The sequence below is a fragment of the Ambystoma mexicanum genome, chromosome 6q, assembly GCF_040938575.1.
Source record: "Ambystoma mexicanum isolate Mex_15411 chromosome 6q, UKY_AmexF1_1, whole genome shotgun sequence".
In the NCBI taxonomy this organism is placed as follows: domain Eukaryota; kingdom Metazoa; phylum Chordata; class Amphibia; order Caudata; family Ambystomatidae; genus Ambystoma; species Ambystoma mexicanum.
In genome coordinates, this window is record NC_090937.1 from 1,550,526,447 (window position 1) to 1,550,547,041 (window position 20,595).

Sequence of the window (20,595 nt, forward strand, 5' to 3'; positions counted from 1 at the left end):
CAACATGACCAACATCACAGCATCATTTAATCTTCAGACCCAGAGCTAGTTGCATCCATGACACCAGTCTCTGCCCCACTCCACTGTCATGGCTGACGTGCCTTCTGCTAGGATAGAGCTTTTACTCTGTCTCGACTTTGATCAGCTTCTGGCTTTGAGAATGTTACAGCTTTGCAGGGAATCTGTTGGTAGTTTGCTGAAGCGATTGAACTGGTTCATATGAGGTACAGAGAGACCTATCCTGTTGTTAGAGACAACTGTACCAAGAACAGTGAAAACACATTCTGACAAAATACAAGCAGGTTTGCAGCTCTAGATATAATGGTCAACACAGATAAGTGCTTCTGGTCAGGCAGACCCCTTGGAGAAGCAATACAGTAGTGGGTCTTCATCCATTCCAAGCTGGTATGGGCGTCCTAAATGTGCACCCATTATCTATTTGGCAATATAGTCCCCAATTACTAGCTTTTGGACCCAAAAGGCCTAGTCATATGGAGGAATGCAGAATCAGAAATTGACTCCCACAGATGTGTGAGTTGTACACCCTACTTGGTATTCCATTGTTCATGGTAAAATATGACAGAATTCTCATGCAGTGTTGGGAACTGTATTAGGGTCAGATATATGGCCCTGTCAAAAAAGAAGGAAGGAGATAAGAAGATATATAGCACCTAACTAACTAGAGTTTATGAACCCATGCAGGGATATTTGTACCACTGTCCCTTCCACAATACCTATCAACCTCTGTCCTGGCCAGGGTTCTCTGTCTGCTTTTTCCAAACCTCAACTCCCAGAATGCACCTAGGAGCGACTAAAAAAAGCCTACACTGGAAGCTCAAACATGAAATTGAGATCAGAAGTGGAATGCACTGAGATTTTCCCCGGCACAAAACAGATTTGATAGCCAACACCCGAACCCCACAACATCAGATGGGCCTCAGGGTAATAGTGGGGCAACAGAAAATCGACTGAGATTAAAAAGAGATAGCAGTAGAGGAAGAGAGACACAGAAATCCTCTGAAAACATAAGTAGAAACACAACTGCACATGAGGAGAGCCACAGGGAAAAAGAACAACTAGGGCACACAGCTTAGCCAAACAAATAGAGACTTAAAATGGGGCAGAGCAAGATGCCTTCGTAAGGGCTTATAGGTTGGGAAGTCCCAACCCCCAGTGGAATAGCTTACCCAGAGATTGGCCAAAGAGAGCATGTGACATGAAGAGCCAATGGGGGCTGAGAAGAACTTCCAAACAGGATATAAAAGGCAAGCAAGTACAAGGTATTGTGAACGGTGTTCAGGTGACAGACTGCATTGAAAGATGAGAGTAGAAAAGAGGGTGGTAGAGAGAAGAGAGAGGAATGAAGACACTGTGGTTGTGTGGGTTAAAGAGAGATTGCAGTGAAAGGCAGGAGAGTAAGTGTAGGTGTAGTGGTCGGAGCGAGGAGTGCTGAGAGAGGGAAGACCAGGAGGCGGTTGGGGGAGTTGGAGGGCGGAGCCAGGAGAGTGGAGATTGAGAGAAAGAGCACTAAGAAGAGGGGAAGGAGTGTGGAGAGGAAGCAGTAAAGGGAGAGAGGTAAGACCAGGTACTGGAGTATAAGGAGAGGCCACGGTGACCAGTTGGTAAGTGGAGATAGGTGAAATGGGAGAGACTAGTAAGATCAGGGGAAGTAGCATGTAGATAGTGAGATACAGATAAACGGGCTGTGAGAGAAGTGAGGGTACCCTGCACAGTGAGTCATTTGAAAGCAAAGAGACAGAACCAACAGGTAAAACCCACCAGATCCCATTAACACCCCTCAGAGTTAGAGAAGGACACGGCCTTTAGGTCTGTCTTAGGTTGAAGGATAGACACGAATAGGGGTCACCTGGCACTAATTACAGAGACTGAAGAAGCATTTTCAGGGTGGAATAGAGATGCCTGGTCTAGGGTGATGGGAGTCCACTTGGAGGTTGAGGAAAGTGACAGTGAACACCAATAGTTTGGTAAAACCTTTCCTTGTACGTTTTAAAGCGAAGTGTCACAGAATGCTTAGCTGTTGTCTTCACTCTTCAGTGCTCTGCTCTTTAACAGATGTTCTGACATATGCCTACTTGCTTACTGGTGATCGCCGATTTCCACATTCTAATCCGGATGCATTGAACTTTCTGTTGCAAGTATTGTATGTATTGCTGTTTTTTCCACATCTTCTTGCTTTCAAACCTGGGTAGAATTTAACTTGCTTCCCTCTAATGCTGACATTTCACATGCATGTCTGAACTCAAATTAGGGTTTATATAATTCAACCTCCCTTGTCGTAGCTTGTTTAAATTACATGTGACTATGTTATAATCTATGCCTTTTTTCCCTGAACACCACCCCTATCTCATTCATGTTATGATACTACTGATTGCTGTAACTGTAGCCTTTCACTAATGTCTGACTTACTGTACTTCTGTTTCATCTCCCCCTGTATTGGCTGATAGGCTGCCTGGTGAATTGCCTCATGCATAATGTAGTCCCTCCACCTGACTCACCCTGCTCCCCGTACTCATGGTGCTCTCTGTCTCCTCTATCTATTATAACGGTTACTCTATCACCTATCCAACCTCTTTCACAAAGTCTAGAAGGAAACATTTTTAGAAAGTGCTACTGGCCTCCAACCCAGGCCTCCCCATTTCTGATACCTACATCAATGCTTCCTCCAGACAATCACTGACATCCTCTTCTCTGTCTCCTCTCCTGAACTGCCCATATAGTCTCTGTCCTATCCCCCTTTTCCTGTTCACCCATTAATGGTGGAACCAGATGGCAAGTTCTCTTGGCATACTTATCATCATCTAGGTGCATCATTTATGTCTACTAAAATGGCACCATCATGGCCCAGGGCTCTCAGCCCAAGCTCCTCCTGCTGGATCGGAGCCTCTTGTCTCTCGTGAACTTTCTTCCCTTTCCTGCCACCCTCTGGCCTCACCCCCCCATTGAGGGGTGTACCACACCTCAATGCCCACCTCAGAAGACCTTTAATGGTGGCAACCAGCTTCACTTAGGTACACTAAATTCTCGCTCTGCTATTAAAAACTCCACCAACATCTGTCACTTCCTTGAAGACTTTGACCTCAACGTCCTCGCTCTCACTGAGGCGCGGTTAAATGCCAGCTCTGACACTCTCCAACCCGAAGGCTACAAGATCCTCTCCAAACCCAGGACTAACCAGTAAGAGGTGGAGTTGCCCTTTATCTTCCCTGAATGGATACTATCATTCCCACCCAATCATACTCTTAGTTTGAATGCCCTGTCTGTAGGCTGGGTGTCTCTCCAACACTCTCCCTCATTCTCACCACTATGTATAGGCCCCCTGGTCCTTTCTCCCCTTTCCTCTCTCGATGGACCGACCTCTCCGACTCTTTCCTGACCTCCTCCCCCAAACTTCTCTTCCTTGGTGTCTTTAATATGCATCTAGACTCTCCTCAAATGACCACTGTCCTTTTCTGTGACATCTGTGACTCTCTCTTGCTCACAATTCCTCTCTCCAGCCTGACCCATTCTGCTGGTCACACCTAGGAGGCGCCCATCTCAGCTGACATCACTCTCTCCAATCCTCTAACTACCCTTTTTCCTGGTCTGACCACTCTCTCATCTCCTCCAATCAGGAGCTCCCTGGCCCCGCCGGTGAATCCTCTGCCTGAACTGCCAGTCCCCATCTCCATCATTCGACTGTTGAAGCGTGTGTCAGTTGCTGCATTCACCACCAAATTCACTCCTCCTCCCACCCCTGCTACTGGCTCTCATTCTGACTTATCATTTGCTAACCTCTATTTCTCCATTTCCAACACTCTGGACTTTCTTGTCCCAGTCATGAGGATCTGCATGAAGCCTGCTTCCAAGTGCAACTCTTGGAATGACTCCGAGTTGGCCACTTTGAAACGCAAGTGCAGAGTTGCTGAAAGTAAGTGGCAGGCCTCAAGCACATGACTGAACTTTTCAAAATCTGCAAGGAACTTGTCAATCCTGCTGCAGCCTCATATTCCCCCTCCTTCCCAGGCCCTCTGCACAGCATTGGCCTCCCACTTCTCCACCAAAACTCAGGACATCCTGTCCTCCATCTCCTCTACCAAAACTCAGTACATCCTTTCTTCACTGTCCTCTACTCCCCTCCTAACCTCACCTCCGCTCTTGGCTCCCCTGGCCTCCCTCTTCTCCATTCTCTCCACCTGCTCTCCCATAGCATGGGATGAGGTCTCTAGAGTAGTCTGCTCTATGAAATTCTCCCCCAAACAGGTGCTACCCTGCTCTTCCAGAGCTATCAAGGACAACATCTCCTCTCTTGCCCCTGTCTTGGTAGAATTCTGTAAACATTCCTTTGCCACTGTGTCTTTCCCACAACCGCTCAAGCACTCCCTTGTGCACCCTCCTCTTAAAATGCTGTCAGCTGACTTTTCCTTCCCGACTAACTGTCGCCCTATCTCCATCACCCCTTTCCTGGGCTGGAGAAGTTGGTAATCCGCCAACTGACCCACCACACCAAATCTGCTGGCTGTCTCCACGACCACCAGTCTGGATTCAGAGCATCCAGAGAAATGGAAACTGCTCTCCTGAACACTCATGAAGATCTGCTCTTTAATCTTATTTCCAACTCTCCCTCCATTCAGATCCTTCTCGACCTTTCCTCTGTCTTTGACACAGTCACCTATGTCATGCTCATAAATCATCTCCATGATACCCTTGGCATCACGGACCAGGCACTGGCCTGGCTGACCTCTTTCCTTTCAAACCGATCCTCCCAAGTGAAATTGAGCCCTCTCCTCTCTGCCAGCTCACTCTTTACCGGCAGTGTTCCTAAGGGCTCTGTCCTATTGCTATGACTCTTCAATAGCTACCTCGCCCCTCTGTCCCACCTGATCTCCACCTTCTTTCCTCACTTGTTATGCTGATGACGCTCATTTCTATATAAAGCTTCCTTTCTCTACCTCCTCTACTCCCTCCCTCATACCTGATTTCTTGACTGCTATCCAGGCATAGGGTTATGCTAAATATCTCGGTCTTAATGCCAGTAAGACTGAGATCCTTCTTATTGGGACGCCTGCTTCCTGCTTCCTTCTGACTCACTGGCCACCCTTCTTGGGACCCCTCCCCTCACCCTCTTGTGAGGCAATAAACTCAGGAGTCATCATGGAATCCTCTATCTCCTTCTACCCACACTTCACAGAATTTACCACAAAGTCAAACTTCAGCACCACCCCATCAGAGGCATTCTCCCTTTCCTCATCCTTCCCCAGAAACTAAACATTTCCAGAGTTCTGGTTGACTCTAGGCTTCACTATTGTTACAACCGCTTCCTCAATCTGCCTCTCTCCTCCCTGCACCTCTTCAACTAATCCAGAACAGATGCAAGAATGGTCCTCTGCCTCAAACCGAGGGACCTCATGTCTCAAGTGCTAAAATCTACACTGACCCTGTGTGGCTGCAAGGATCAAATTCAAGACCTTATGCATCATCCACAAGGCTTTCTGTGGCCTGGGACCCCGCTAAATCCAACTTTCTCTACCCAAATACTTCCCTGCCAGAGTCCTTTGGTCCTCCAGCTCCACCTCACTGTAGATCAGACATTTCTCCCAGCAGAGAGTGGGGGGGTAGATGTTTATCTTCAGCAGGAGCCTCCCTCTGGAACAGCTTTCTGCCCTCCTCAGACTTGAGCCAGATATTCTTAAATTCTGGAAATTTCTCCGGAACTCCTTGTGTGTGAAGCATTTCACTGAACAGAGGGCATGAGGATGATTGCTTTCCTCAGCCGGGTCCCTTCTTTGGTACAACCCCCCTCCTTCTTCATCTTGAGCAGGACTTTCGTAAATTCCGGAAGATCCTCACCACCTTCCACTTGACCTTCTCCTTCCCTGCCTCTCTCCTCTGCTAATCTCATAGTTGCTTGTTTGGTGTTCACAGAATGTATGCATCCTCAGGATCCTGACCTCCCACACCGAATTACCCCCAGCTTCTGTCTATCATCACCACTTGCCTCAGCTCCCCACTACCCTTGGAGGATCGCACTTACCTCATATTGCACTTTACCTGCTGCTCACTCATGAGCACTCCAGCACCTATTCCATTCCATCTCCCTTCTGCAATTGCATGTTCTGAACACTCACAAAGCATAGTAGGTTCGACCCCCCACTGTATTTGATATTTTATATGTATTTTAATTCTTTCTCATCCTTTGTCCCCTCCCTGGTGCCCTGTGGGCACTTTGAAACAGAATTTACTTCATGTATAAGCACCTAATAAGTGAACAATGAATTAACAAAAATACATTTTCTTCTTCTCCTTCCCTCTCTCCCTACCCTGCTAATGTCCCCCTGCAACTGCGACTGGTGCCTGGGCCCTTATGTGCCTTACAGTGGGCAGGTCCCATTGTCCAGTCCTCCCCAGCACTCCTGATCCAGCACTTGCCCTCGGGCACTCTCTCCGACTAGCCTAAACCTGGTCCCCAGTCCTCGAACTATTTGACCCTAACCCCCAGTCCCCTTGGCACTGGCCCTCTTGAGCTTCCCTCAGCGCTTGCCCTGCCCTTGGGGCTCCATCACTCCTGTACGTCTCCCCTCCCCACTTTCCCTTATCCCAGCCCCTCCGGCCTGTCCTACCCCTTCCTCCTGCACTTATTGTCACTGCACTTGCATGATCTGAATCTCACAAGGCCTAGTAGGACCATTCTATTGGTTGTTTCTCCTCGGTCTCCCCGCCCCCATTTTTGTCTTGTGGCGCCTTGAAACAATTGTGTATAGACGCCATGCAAATGCCCAATAAATAAATACATACATAAATAAATATTCCAGTAGGTGTTTAACTGGTAGTCAATTAGTGTTTGTACCACCTACAACACTTAAACAGCTTTTCTGGAGCTGTATGACAGGCTGAAATGAGAGAAGATTGTGTGTGCCACAACATACATATTATGGACACATGAGACATCACTGAAGCATGTGTCACCAATTAACAGTTAACAGAGAAAGTGTGCAAAACATGGGACATCCATTTTGTTTGCCATAATTAGAGTGGAAATGCCATTTGATTCATTGGCTAAGAATTAGTGACAAGGCGCGCACTCTGCTGCCAGTCAAGTTTTCCTGCATTTAATTCTCCTCCATTTGATTTGCCTACTGACACGATGCCCATGAATAGCTGTCAGGAATTTAGCCACTCTGCCAAGACCTGCTTCACTTTTTACAAGGTCTCCGTACGTGTGTGGCTCCTGCTATCAAAGCCTTACATGCAGAAAGTGGCTAGTTGCTGGATAGCATGCTGCTGCTGTCATGAAACCTCTTGCATGCTACAGGAACCATGGAAGGGAAGGCTAGAGGTAGAATTATGAAATTGGCTGGATGGTTTTGAATTCCTTTGAAATATGCCATTGCTTGTATTATTGTTCAAATAAGATATGATGTATTTATGTTTAAAGTGTTTTAATCAGAAATAAAGTTTGATTGATTTTGATTGACTATAAAAGGGGTGGTGACCCAATGTGATATTACAGCCATGTAATCAGTGTTGTTGCTATTTACCCTCAGTTCTGTTGGAAAGGGGACTTTGTACCATTTAAACTGCCTAGTGTAATTCTGACTGCCTGAACCACTGCATCATATAACTCAGGTATAGCATTTTGTGAAAGGTAGAACCACCTGGTAATTTGCCAGTGGGACTCTCTCTCCACTTGACATCAGCTCCATAAAACATTTGTTTTCAATATCAGTGTATGGCAGAAGGTCCACTGCCAGAAGTATCACTAGATTGCAATTTAGTAGCGGTACTAGTGTATGGTAGCAGTGAAATGTCTAGCTGAGTCTGGGCTGGTACACACTTATTCTCTCCCTGTCACTGTTATAGCTTATCCTGCTGCTAGGAATGCTTTTCCGCATGCCTAACATACCCCCTGCTTCTGCACTGACCGTGTGTGGCAGTGCCAGCATGATGCTGAGTGTTTTCTGATTTCTGGGGAGGCTCTTGATGTATTTGTTGGTGCATTTCCTGCACATGATATTGATTCATGTGGCTAAGCGTGGATGAGGTAGATTGATAGGTCCTTGCCATTCCATCGGACACTGATTTTGGCACAGAATGCGGATGACACATTGATGCTCCCTCCTGACTCTGAGAACAAACTATAATCACACACAGGATATGCACGTTTGGCCCTCTGTAGCCACAGTAGGTGCCAGTGGATGTTGGGTAGAGTCCGGAGGAGAGCAAGCATGGCTCTCCATAAGACACACAGGTGCCATGGAAGTTTCTGTTGTCAATGAAGGCCTGCGTGCTGCAATCGCTCAATGATGATCAACCCCATTGTCTCTGGCTAGGTTTCCTTAGTGTAAAACAGGACACATGCTTTGTTTGTAGTGGTGCTGTACACCCATGCAGTAGTTGCACTAGCAGGGCAGTTTCAGTACCATGTCTGGTTCTGAACCCAGATTGGCGCTAGCCCAGTAAGTTGTTTGTTTCTAGGTGTCCTTGGATCTGTAGATATGCTGCACGGTCTAGTATTTTCAAGTGGAATGGGACTGTGGTAATGGGACAGTAGTTCGTAGGAATATTAGGGACTAGTGTGTTGTTTTTTTTTAGCAGAGGGAGGGTTCAGGCATCTTTTACGTTCTTGGTACCGTACTTTCAGCAAAAGACTTGTTGATGAGGGAGGTTATGAATGGGGCTAGTTCAGTAGCACATTCTTTAATGAGAGGTGCCGGGCAGATGTTGCCCTGCCATCTAGAAGGTTTCAGGCTAGATACAATTTTAATGACTTCCACGGTGGAGACAGGTCTGAATTCGAAAGGGAGGCAGGGTGGAGTAACGGTGAGAGGGTTATCAGGAGAGACAGAGGGGGCAAGCTTGCCTTTTTTATTGTCTATTTTGGATTATAACATGCAAACTTTGTCCAGAAGGTCATTGTGGATGTTTGTGCACCAGGTTTCTTCTTTGTGACATAATTCGGGTGGGCTTGTAGGAGTCTCCCATTCTCTTAGGATTGTGAAGAGTTGTTTTGGCCCAATTTGGCATTGACAATTCTCTCATTGTAAGTGAGTCTCGTTGCTTGTAGAATGGCCTGTTTGTATTTTTTAGCCGAGGTGAGGAAGAGTTCTCTGTTGGTACTGGTGGGTGTGTCTATCCAATGGGATTGAGCAGTACGTTTGTTAGTTCTTAGGTCTTTGAGGTTAGGAGTAAACCATGAGTTAAGATGAACTTTAGGTTTGCGTTTGCGGAGCTTGAGTGGTGCAATTATTTCCAAGGCTTGAAGGATAGTAGTGTTATGCAAGTCTACTATGGAGGCTGGGTTGCCAGCCCAGTGAATGTAACCAATAATTGGTTCTAGTAGAGGGAGCATGTTTGCACTTTTGATGTGATGTTGCAGATTTTCTGGCAAGGGATGCTGTTGCCAGGTGTGTAGGAGCTCTAAGGAGGGGTTGGCTGGGTAAGATAAAAATAATGGCATTATGGTCTGACCTAGGGCAGGGGGAGGTAGATGTTATATTAGTCATCCCATTCAGGTCGGCCAGCCAATTCAATATTCAGCCTGTATCATGCATGGCCCGGTCTATGCGCTGAGTGAAGCCTTGAGCAGCAATAGTGTTTTGTATAATCATGGCATTCAGGTCGGATTTGTCATGGAGACCTAGATTAAAATTGCCTAAAATGATGATTCTGGATGATGGCTTAGTCTTGCTTGATAGGAGGACGGCTATGTCCTCATCAAAGGAGAGTAGAGGGCATGGGGGTCTGTAGAGTATGTGGAATGTGATGAGTTGGTGTTGGGAGGGGAGAGTTTGAGTGTAAGTAACTCAACTGAAGGAACATGGTGTTGGGTGGGTCCTCTAAAAGCCAGGGAAGATTTAGCAATCAAGGCAACTCTGCCTCCTTTGGCAGATGTTATGTCTTTCCTATAGATCGTATAGCCCTCTGGGATGGCTAGCAAAAGTGTGGGTCCGGAAGCTGGGTGAAGCCAGTTTACTGTCACCACTAATAGGTCGAGTTGGTTAGTGTTGATTAGGTCAGAGATGTCGAGGGTGTGGGCAAGTAAAGATCTGGCAGTGATTAGTCCGCCTTTGATGTTGGTGGACTTATGTGGGGGGGGAGGTGTAGGCATTAGGTGGGTTAGGTTAGCTGTAGTTGATCTTTGTATGTCTTTTGGGTTTGGTTGGTGTCGAAATAGTAGCATTTAGGAGGTTTGCATTTACAGCCTATATTGGATTTGAGTCTACTGAGGTCTAGAGAGGTGAGAGTATCTTCAGGGGTGGCATGTGGCATACTAGAGGCAATTCATTCAACAATGGGAGTATGTGGCATAGTGGACGCAGACATGGCATGTGGCATATTAGAGACAATGCATTCAACAATGGGAGCATGTAGCATAGTGGCACAGACATGGCATGAGGCATACTTGGGGAAATGCATTCAACAATGGGAGCATGTGGCATAGTGGGCGCAAACATGGCATGTGGCATACTTGGGGAAATGCATTCAACAATGGGAGTATGTGGCATAGTGGACGCAGACATGGCATGTGGCATACTAGAGGCAATGCATTCAACAATGGGAGTATGTGGCATAGTGGACGCAGACATGGCATGTGGCATATTAGAGACAATGCATTCAACAATGGGAGCATGTAGCATAGTGGGCACAGACATGGCATGAGGCATACTTGGGGAAATGCATTCAACAATGGGAGCATGTGGCATAGTGGCACAGACATGGCATGAGGCATGCTAGAGGCAATGCATTCAACAATGGGAGCATGTGGCATAGTGAGCGCAGACATGGCATGTGGCATGCTAGAGGCAATGCATTCAACAATGGGAGCATGTGGCATAGTAGGCACAGACATGGCATATGGCATACTTGGGACAATGCATTCAACATGGTATGTGTGCGCAGATCTGTTTCAAGATGGGAGGATGGGATACATTTCCATTTGGGCCAGACTCAGATGTTAGGCAAGGTGGGCTTTGGACTGGCAGTAGACAAGTGTCAGACAAAGCCAACCAAGTAAGGATGTTAGAAGCACTAGTGAGCACCCACCCTGTGTGTCAGTGCTTCTAACCATAGTAAATGTGCTACTTCTGGTTTCTACCTGGTGCTGCTGCACTAGGCTGCCACCAAAAATGTGTACAGTCCCAAGAATTTCAGCAGCATTATTTTATCTGTACCTGATGCAGCCTTCCATGCCTCACTCTAAAGCTCCAATGTGTGGCTTCTGGCCTTCTTATTTGATGTTGATTTCTACCTCACACATCTCAGAAACTAACAGCCCGGATATAACAGCCCGGATAGTGACTTTTTCAAAACTCAATAGTGCTGTGTGATCTTGCAACTAGACTCAATTGCTAAAGCAAGCTGTGAAGATGCAGTCATCAATATGCCCAGCACACACCTTTCCTGTAAGCAGGGGATTTATTGTGTTGCGCTGTACACCCAATCACCCTGCTACTAATGCCACTGCATGAGGGATTAGCAATTATCTGCAAACAATGTTCCCAGCATGCTGAAAACACCCTTTCCCTCTCTGAAAGTGAGCTAAACAAGTTAAAAGAAATTCAAGTGCATATGTGAGCTATTTCACACACCCAGGTAATGTGTAAGGCCCTTTTTTATTTGACCAACAGTGTGGCCATTTACTCTACCAATCAGCCATGTCGTGCAGCTACTTTCAAAATGCTTAGCTGTCCCAGATTCAAGCTGAACTATGCTGTTGGGCGAAGCTTTGCAGTCCAAGTGACCAGAATTTACAATAAACTCCCTCTATCATTAAAATCTAAACCTAATGTGGGTAGCTTTTAGAATGTCTTAAAAACTCATGTGTTTCAAGTACATCTGTCCTGCAAACATTTCCATAAACAACCAAACATACACAAGGGGACTCATTACGACCCAGGCGGAGGACCATGGTGCTATTAGCACCATGGTCCATGCCGGTGTCCGCCATGGCGGAATGGGGAATTACCACCCCATTCCGAGATTGGTGGGGCGGTAATTCCCCATGCCGCCATGGCCTTTCCCCATTCCCCTTTTTGCCCCATAGGGCTCAATGGGAATGGGGAAGGCGCTAATAACGGTACCGCTAATTGCGGTACCGTTATTAGCACCAAAGTCCCTTTGCGGGTCCCTACTTTAACAGCTGGAAAAACCAGCCGTTAAGGTCGGGTCCAGCAAAGGTACCTCGTAATCAGGCGTTAAGGGTTTAACAGCGCCAACACCTTTTACGGCGTCGTTAAACCCTTAACGCAAGGGTCGTAATGAGGCCCATGGTCTGTGCTAAATTGGGGAATCCACCACAGTATGCATGAACAATGCTTGATTTCCTGCCATGGGCTACAAAAGCAACACAGGCCCCTCATTACATGTTTGCTGGTCCGGGAAGAAATGCTGGTGCAAACAATTACCAGTACCTTTTCTAGACCGGCAAACTCCAAGCCTGCTGGTAGGGGCTGTGAACTAACGGCAGGCCTGTCCCTTTCCGGCAGATTTTTCACAGAAGCACCGGCACCGTTAATAACACTGCCAGTGCTTCAGGGTTCTCATTCATGTGGAGTCTTATGGGACTCCACAGGAATGAGAACTTACCATTCCTCTGCCACCCACAATATCCCGGTATTACCGGAATATCAGGTGGCGGAAATGGTAAGGTGAGTCTGCTGGTAACCCCGCAGTACTGGGGGGTTACCGGCAGACTTGTAATGAGGGCAAAAGTCTTCCTTAAAGTGAGAATTGAAAAGAGACAATGGGCCTCATTACGACTCAGGCGGTAAGGGGTTTACGGCGGCGTAAACAGCGCCGACCCTTACCGCCTGATTCCGAGGTCCCTTAGCGCCATGGAGGTTTTAACACCTGCTTTTAGCAGGTGTTAAAATCCATGGCGCTAAGGGACCTTGATGTTAATTACGCCACCGTAATTTACGGTGGCGTAATTAACGCCTTCCCCACTCCCATTATGCCGTATGGGGCAAAAATGGGAATGGGGAAGGGTAAATGGGGATTGGGGACTTACCGCCCCGCCAACCTCGGAATGGGGCGGTAAGTCCGCCAACCACCATGGCGTAAACGTAGTTTACGCCATGGTGGTAAAGGTACGACCCAGGCGGTAACTTACCGCCTGGGTCGTAATGAGGCCCAATGGGCCTCATTACAACCCAGGCGTTAAGGGTTTAACGGCGTCGTCGGCACCGTTAACCCTTAATGCCTGATTACCATTTTAACGCCTGCTTTTAGCAAGCGTTAAAATGCAAGGCGCTAACCCGCCTTGGTGCTAATTACGGCACCGTAATTTACGGTGCCGTAATTAGCGCCTTCCCCACTCCCATTATGCCCTATGGGGCAAAAATGGGAATGGGGAAGGGTAAATGGGGAATGGGGATTTACCGCCGCACTCACCTTGGAATGGGGCGGTAAATCCGCCATCCACCATGGTGTAAACAGAGTTTACACCATGGTGGTAAAGTAGGGAACTTACCGCCTGGGTTGTAATGAGGCCCAATCCATAGAATAATGTTCCCAGAAAGAAGCATGCTGGCATATTTTATGCATACATATTACCAGCCGGGTGCATGCAAATATTTAGAATGATGGAGCACCATCACACATGAGGATGAGTGCATGGGATTCCATGTAAAACAGACCTTTGATTTCACCAAACGCCTACATTTGAGTGCTAAAAGTATAACAATGGAGAGCATTCTCAGATTGGTTTGGAGAAGCTTTTAAACGGTTTATGGGTTGGCGACTCAAGAATTAGGGGTCGAAATGATAGATGTAGTGGCAAAGTGCAAAAAGTAAAAAATAAACAAAGAAGGTACACAGGGTCAGACCCAACTAGCCCGATGACCACCCATTGTTCCTTTTATCCACAGGAGACACTGGAGTGTAACACGCAAGAAGGGAAAAAAGGAAGAGGAAGAGGAAAGATGTAATAGAATTGTTGGGTGCTTCAAATGTAGCCCACAATGCTGCACAAGCTTCTGAAGCCGAGTTAACATTTTTTCAAGCTGTGACATTTGTAGGCTCACAGGCCTAAGGTCCAGCACGGTCGAGTAGACAGACACAGGAGCAGCATCCCGCATTACAGTCCATTCCTAGTTAAGAAGAAAGCACTCTCCAAGCCGCCCAAGAAGGACGGGAAGAAGCGCAAGAGGAGCAGGAAGGAAAGCTACGCCATTTAAATCAAGCTAGCACCTAAACGCTTCTGCGTCCAATATTAGCCTCTCACAGGCACGTAGCACTGTGTATGTGTTTTGCTTTTCGGACACGTGTCATGACCTCAGAACTACTCACCCCATTACACAGACCGAGTTCTTGGACTCAGGAAGGCAATAATACACACCGAAACCAACCATTGGAATATAATTGGCTCTTTACAGGCCCTTTATTCACACAAATTATAAGCACACACATACTATTGGAATACATGTAATTGGTTATTCATAGACACAGAAACAAGGATAGTTACAAAAGGTCAACATCACTGTTAGTGCAGTTGTAGGAGAAAACTTAATCTCAGCCACAACAACACTACCCAGTCCAAAGGCAGGTAGGCAGAGAGATCACACGTACTAACGGGGTCTGGAGCAGAGCGTCCTCCCTCTCAGCGAGACTTCATCACCCGGGGTTCCCATCCTCGGTCTCCTCATCAGGATAACTCTTCTTATGAGGGACAAATCCCCGCCCCTCAGAGGTTACACACTGTCCCCGGGTGAAGGACAGACAGCAAGCATGGAAGGCAAAGAGCGGAAATATCCAGACAGTAGTGGAAAACCCCAGCTTGTCTCCCGCATACTCATTCTCAGCACCCCTTATCAATGCACCTGCACATCTCTGACTCCCTTCTCTGCTCGTCCTTGAGCGAACAATACAACAACTATCCTTCATAGTGAGCTCCTTGGTTTCATAATATAATGTTGCAACCATTGCAGAATTCATATTTGCCTACTAAATGAGTGCACAGAAATGTAGACTTTCATTGCGGTTTGGAAGTGAATGTCCAAAATGGCTGTCCACCGGCACCATGTTTTAGCAAATTTTCACACACACATTACACTCCACCCTTTGGACAATCAACTGCCATATCCCAATGAAACAAGAGATGGTTTCTGAAATTGATGAAACAACCTTATCAAATTGGGAATACAAGAAATGCAACAACAACACACAAGCAAAACAAAAAACACAGCAAACACACAAATAAAAAAATAATGCATTGCCTCCGGAATCCACAAAAGAAATTGATCCCACCAGTTCCCGGCCATAACTTGAGTGACTTGGGAAATCAGGGCCCTCAAACCACCAATGTGCTTTTCAATTGAACAGGAACGATCATTCAAATCAAAACATCACATCCCTTCCACGGCATTGCAACCCAAATTTTGTTTCAAAAACAAATAATCAACAACAGCCCTCTTCTGCAAAATAGCCTTCCTAAAATTCCTGCTGTATAACAACAGTTCAGTCAAAGCTTGATAGATCTTCTTAAGTGCTTTAACTACCACACAGGCCAATCTAATTAGGGATTTATAGCCTCCAGCAGCTAAACCCCAAACACCCACTAAGGAAAATGCAAGCACCAAAACCTCAAATTCAGACAGCAAATGCACATTAGAATCGCAGTCAGGTGACAGGCCAATATGATTAACAGAATGCATAGAACAACAAACAGTAGGCTGCAAGGGAAACATCATCAAACTAAGGGATGTCAAAGCACAAGGGAACCAGACATGTTAGCAGGACTATAAGTGTAAGTAAAGTTACTACAGGAAAACAGCCAACCAGTAGGAAGTTTAACATGTCGAAGATGACTGGCAGAAAAAACAGTAAAACAGTAAAACAGTAACATATATGATTAGACACATCAGTACAAACAGACATGGATTGAGAACATAAACGATTTTCAAAATCAGTGCTACTCCGCTCATCAGACATGCCCAAAAACATCACGCCATGTCCACGACGTTTCCTCGAGAAGCCACGATACAACGTTGTTGATCCGGCATTAGGCAATGTAGTAACATCAAAGCTGTTAGTCGTCATACAGATCACTGAATTCAGTCGCAAGATGGGGAAATTCACCACATGTTCTTGTATGTCCCCAGACCCCCCCAAATGGACGCCACACAAATCCACAAGCGCAAACATCACACACAGGTTCGGAAAAAAGAAATCAGAAAAAAACCAAGATATCAGTGAAGTACATCACTCAAGTAACTAATATTTGTCAGCGGGAACATGACTCCATTTTCTCTTCCTTTGTTCTATTACAAGAACAACTTGGTCCTCCCCTGCTGCAATTATATCTGCCGAAACCGGTGGACCACTAGGTTTCTCAACCCAAACGTTTGCTCCCGGAACCATTCTGTCTGATAAGCCAAAACCTTTATCCCCATGTGTAGTTATCACAGTGGGTTGCTCTCCCTTCTTTGCCATAGACAACTTTAAAGGTACAATAATTAACTGTGCCACCCTGTCGCCCTTATGGCTAGGTAGCATGTTCTCTCTACTATTGATTAGGATTACTTTTATCTCTTCTTGTTAGTCAGCATCAACAATTCCTTCCAATACCCGGATTCCTCTCAATGCCAATCCAGATCTACGTGCAATTAATCCCATATGTTCTGATGGAATTTGCACTTCAATTTCTGTGTTGATAACACTGATTCCTCTGGGTTCAAGTCTAATCTACTCCCTCGCATGTAAATCCACCCCTGCAGACTTTGGTGTTGCTCGGTGACATTTCCCAGTACATCAATGTTTCAAATGCTCTGTTCGGCTTAATTTGTAAGGCTGGAGTTAACATACGCATCAATGGGGTCTCACTATTGGCAATTGGTCTGTTATTCAACACTTGCACCACATCCAATATATGCTCACGCCACCCTTTCCGATTACCCTCACCAGTTTTCTGCAACTGTTCTTTCAACAAACCATTCCTTCTTTCGATCAATCATGAAGCCTCTGGGTGATAAGGGATGTGAAAAATCCTTTTGATGCCCTTTTCCTGACAGTAATTTTGATTCAATTTTCCTTTAACATGTGATCCATTGTCACTTTGAATCTGTAAAGGTATTCTATAATATACTTCCACTTGATCTAAAAATGTAATAGTATTTAATTGGTTGGCTCTTTTGCATGGTAGAACCATCAAATATCCCGAATACGTTTCCACAATCATGCACGCATACTGACATCCTTTGCTGATTGGCATCGGACCGATATAATCGATCTGCCAAATTCGTCCAGCTAAAGTACCTTGTTGCAGTGTACCACAAATGGCAGGTGGAATAGATCTCTGTTTCTGTTGCTGACATACTGGGCATAGCAAAATTACAGTTTTCACAATTTCTAAAGGAATGCTAATTCCTCAATCTTGTGCCCACCTGATAGTAGCCTTTTCTCCAAGATGCCAACTTTTCTGGTGTGCCCACTTAGCAATCCCTTCCAGATCACTTTCCTCAAACCTTGCTTCCATAGCTGAAATCTTGGCATGTTCATCTGCAACAGAATTGAACCAACATTCTAATGAGTCTGTCCTGCAGTGTGCATTTACATGCTACACAGTCACTGTACTATCGATCAACGTTTTGGCAATATCTTGCCACAGTTCTTTTCCCCATAATTCTTTTGCATGAATCTTCCATCCATTCTTCTGCCATGTTGGCAGCCAAACAGCTAGTCCATTCGCGACAGACCATGAGTCAGTGTACATATAACAACAGCAAGGCACTTCTTGCTTCAATGCCTGATACACTGATTACAATTCTGCAAATTGATTACTCTTCCCTTTCCTGGATGTTGTCAATATTTTCTTAGTTTTGGAATTATACGCAACTGCCTTCCAGTGTCGCTCAGTCCCTACATATTTAGCTGAACCATCGGTGAACCAAGCATGTTCAGTTTGTTTACTCATCAAATCCCCATATGTGACTCCCCATTTTACAGGAAACTCACAGACTTGGGTCCCCACTAAAGGTTCCAAATCAACCAATGGAACACCAGCCACTTCCTCATGTAATTTCGCAATTCCACCCTTCCCTGTTTTGGCCCGATCTTGAATGTACCACTTCCATTTAGATGATGCTAGCCTTTTGAGCATGTCCTAATAGATGGGTTTTAGGAGAGCTCAGTACCCATTGCATGATATGAATTCTTGGTCGGATCAATACATTATGACCCACCTTCATCTGCCCCGTATCCACAAGAACCCAATAGCATGCCAACAATTGCTTTTCAAAGGGAGTATATCGGTCACCAGCTTCAGGTAACTTACAATTCCAAAATCCTAAAGAAATACACTTCCTATCTTGTTTTTGCCACAAACTCCAAATTGACATAATTTTCATGTACAGACACATTAAAAAAAAATGTGCAAGGAACTTGGGGTTGGTCACCCTGAGTTACCTGGGGAAAACCAGACATGGACTCCCTGCTCACTGTGCTCAGAGAGGCACAGCTCCACCTCACTGATGAGGACCAACAAGGCTGAAACACGTGTATGGGGTTGCTTTTGGTACTCTTGTTCAGAGAGGAATTGCCATAGCATTTCGGTGCTGGACTGCCCATGTGGGCGGGACAAAGACTGATATGCAAATGGATATTTCCCATCTGTGAAAGGTATAGTGAGCAAAAAGCGTGTGATGCAAACTCTCACCTCAGAACAGGTTATCATGCCATGTTCTATCTGGAGAAGAGCGCCTGCTACCTTTTGTGAAATATTTGTAAGGAACTTGGGGTTGGTCACCCTAGGTTACCTGGGGGCAACCAGACGTGGTCTCCCTGCTCACTGTGCTCAGAGAGGCACAGCTCCACCTCACTGATGAGGCCCAACAAGGCTGAAACACATGTATGGGGTTGCTGTTGGTACTCTTGTTCAGAAGGGAATGGCCATAGCATTTCGGTGCTGAACTGCCCATGTGGGCAGGACAAAGACTGATATGCAAATGGATATATCCCATCTGTGAAAGGTACAATTATCAAAAAGCGATGGCTACCAACTCTCAAAGTGGGAAAAAAACCACAGAACAGGTTATCATGCCAGGTTCTTTCTGGAGAGGGGCGCCTGCTACCTTTTTTGAAGAAATGTGCAAGGAACTTGGGGTTGGTCACCCTGAGTTACCTGGGGGAAACCAGACGTGGACTCCCGGCTCACTGTGCTCAGAGAGGCACAGTTCCACCTCACTGATTTGGCCCAACAAGGCTGAAACACGTGTATGGGGTTGCTGTTGGTACTTTTGTTCAGAAGGGAATTGCCATAGCATTTCGGTGCTGGACCGCCCATGTGGGCAGGACAAAGACTGATGTGCAAATGGATATTTCCCATCTGTGAAAGGTACAGTGAGCAAAAAGCGGTGGCTGAAAACTCTCAAAGTGGGAAAAAAAACACAGAACAGGTTATCATGCCATGTACTTTCTGGAGAGGGGCGCCTGCTACCTTTTTTGAAAAAACAGTCACATTCAATTCAAATTCCCTTGCTTTCAAAGGACATAAATCCAGCACTCTCTGGATCGTATCTTTTGCTAGCTGAAAAGCCTTTTCTTGCTCCTGACCCCACTCGAAGTTCGCTTTCTTCTGTGTTACTTTGTAGAGAGGTGCTAAAAGCTGCCCCAAGTGTGGTATATGTTGACTCTAGAACCCAAACAACCCTATGAACTGTTGGGCTTGCTTCTTATTCACAGGTATGGTAAACTCAAGGATCTTTTGTTTAGCCTTTGGCACCATCTCACAATGCCCGTTATGCCACTGAATTCCCAGAAAAATCATGGTCTCCGCTGGACCTTTTGTCTCATTAATTTCCCATCCTTCTTTTTTCAAACCGTCAATAATGGTGTTTAGGTGCGTTTGCACACTCTGCTCATCCTTTCCCTGTATCAGAATGGCATCAATGTAGTGCGAAATCTGTACATCAGGTTTGCACTGGATCTTATCCAAATGTTCTGCCACCAGCCGGTGACAAATGGTCAGGCTATGCATGCACCCCATGGGCAAACGTTGAAACATATACCGACTGCCATTCCAGGAAAAGGAAAACTGCTCCTGACACTCTTCTGCAATCGGCACAGTGAAGAATGCTTTTGCCAAATCTATCATTGCATACCAAGTTCCCTCAAACCTTTGCACATTTTCAATCAAACTATCCACATCTGAGACTGTGGCTATTAAAGGAGGATTGTACTTATTCAACTCACAATAATCTACAGTCATCCTAAAGCTTCCGTCTGGCTTCTTAACCAGCCAGACTGGATTGCTCAAAGTAGTGGTTACAGGAAGTAGCACGCCTGCTTCAACATATCCCTTAATGGTGTCTGAAATCTCCTTCTGCCCCATAGGAATACAATATCGTTTCATGGATGCCTGTTGTGGGGCTAAGGGAGCCTGCACTGGGGCATTTTCAATTTTCCCACAATGACGGGGTACACGCCAATGCACTCACCCCGGACTGATACGTTTTACCTCCTAGTCAATCGTTCTAGAATATAAAAATCAATAATATCTTGTTTGGACTGCGGGGGTCTCTTTCCCTCCCAGTCCCATAATGGTAAAATATCTGCCGTTGAATCTTGAAGGATTCCCATGAATTAATGAAGCCTCTGCCCCGG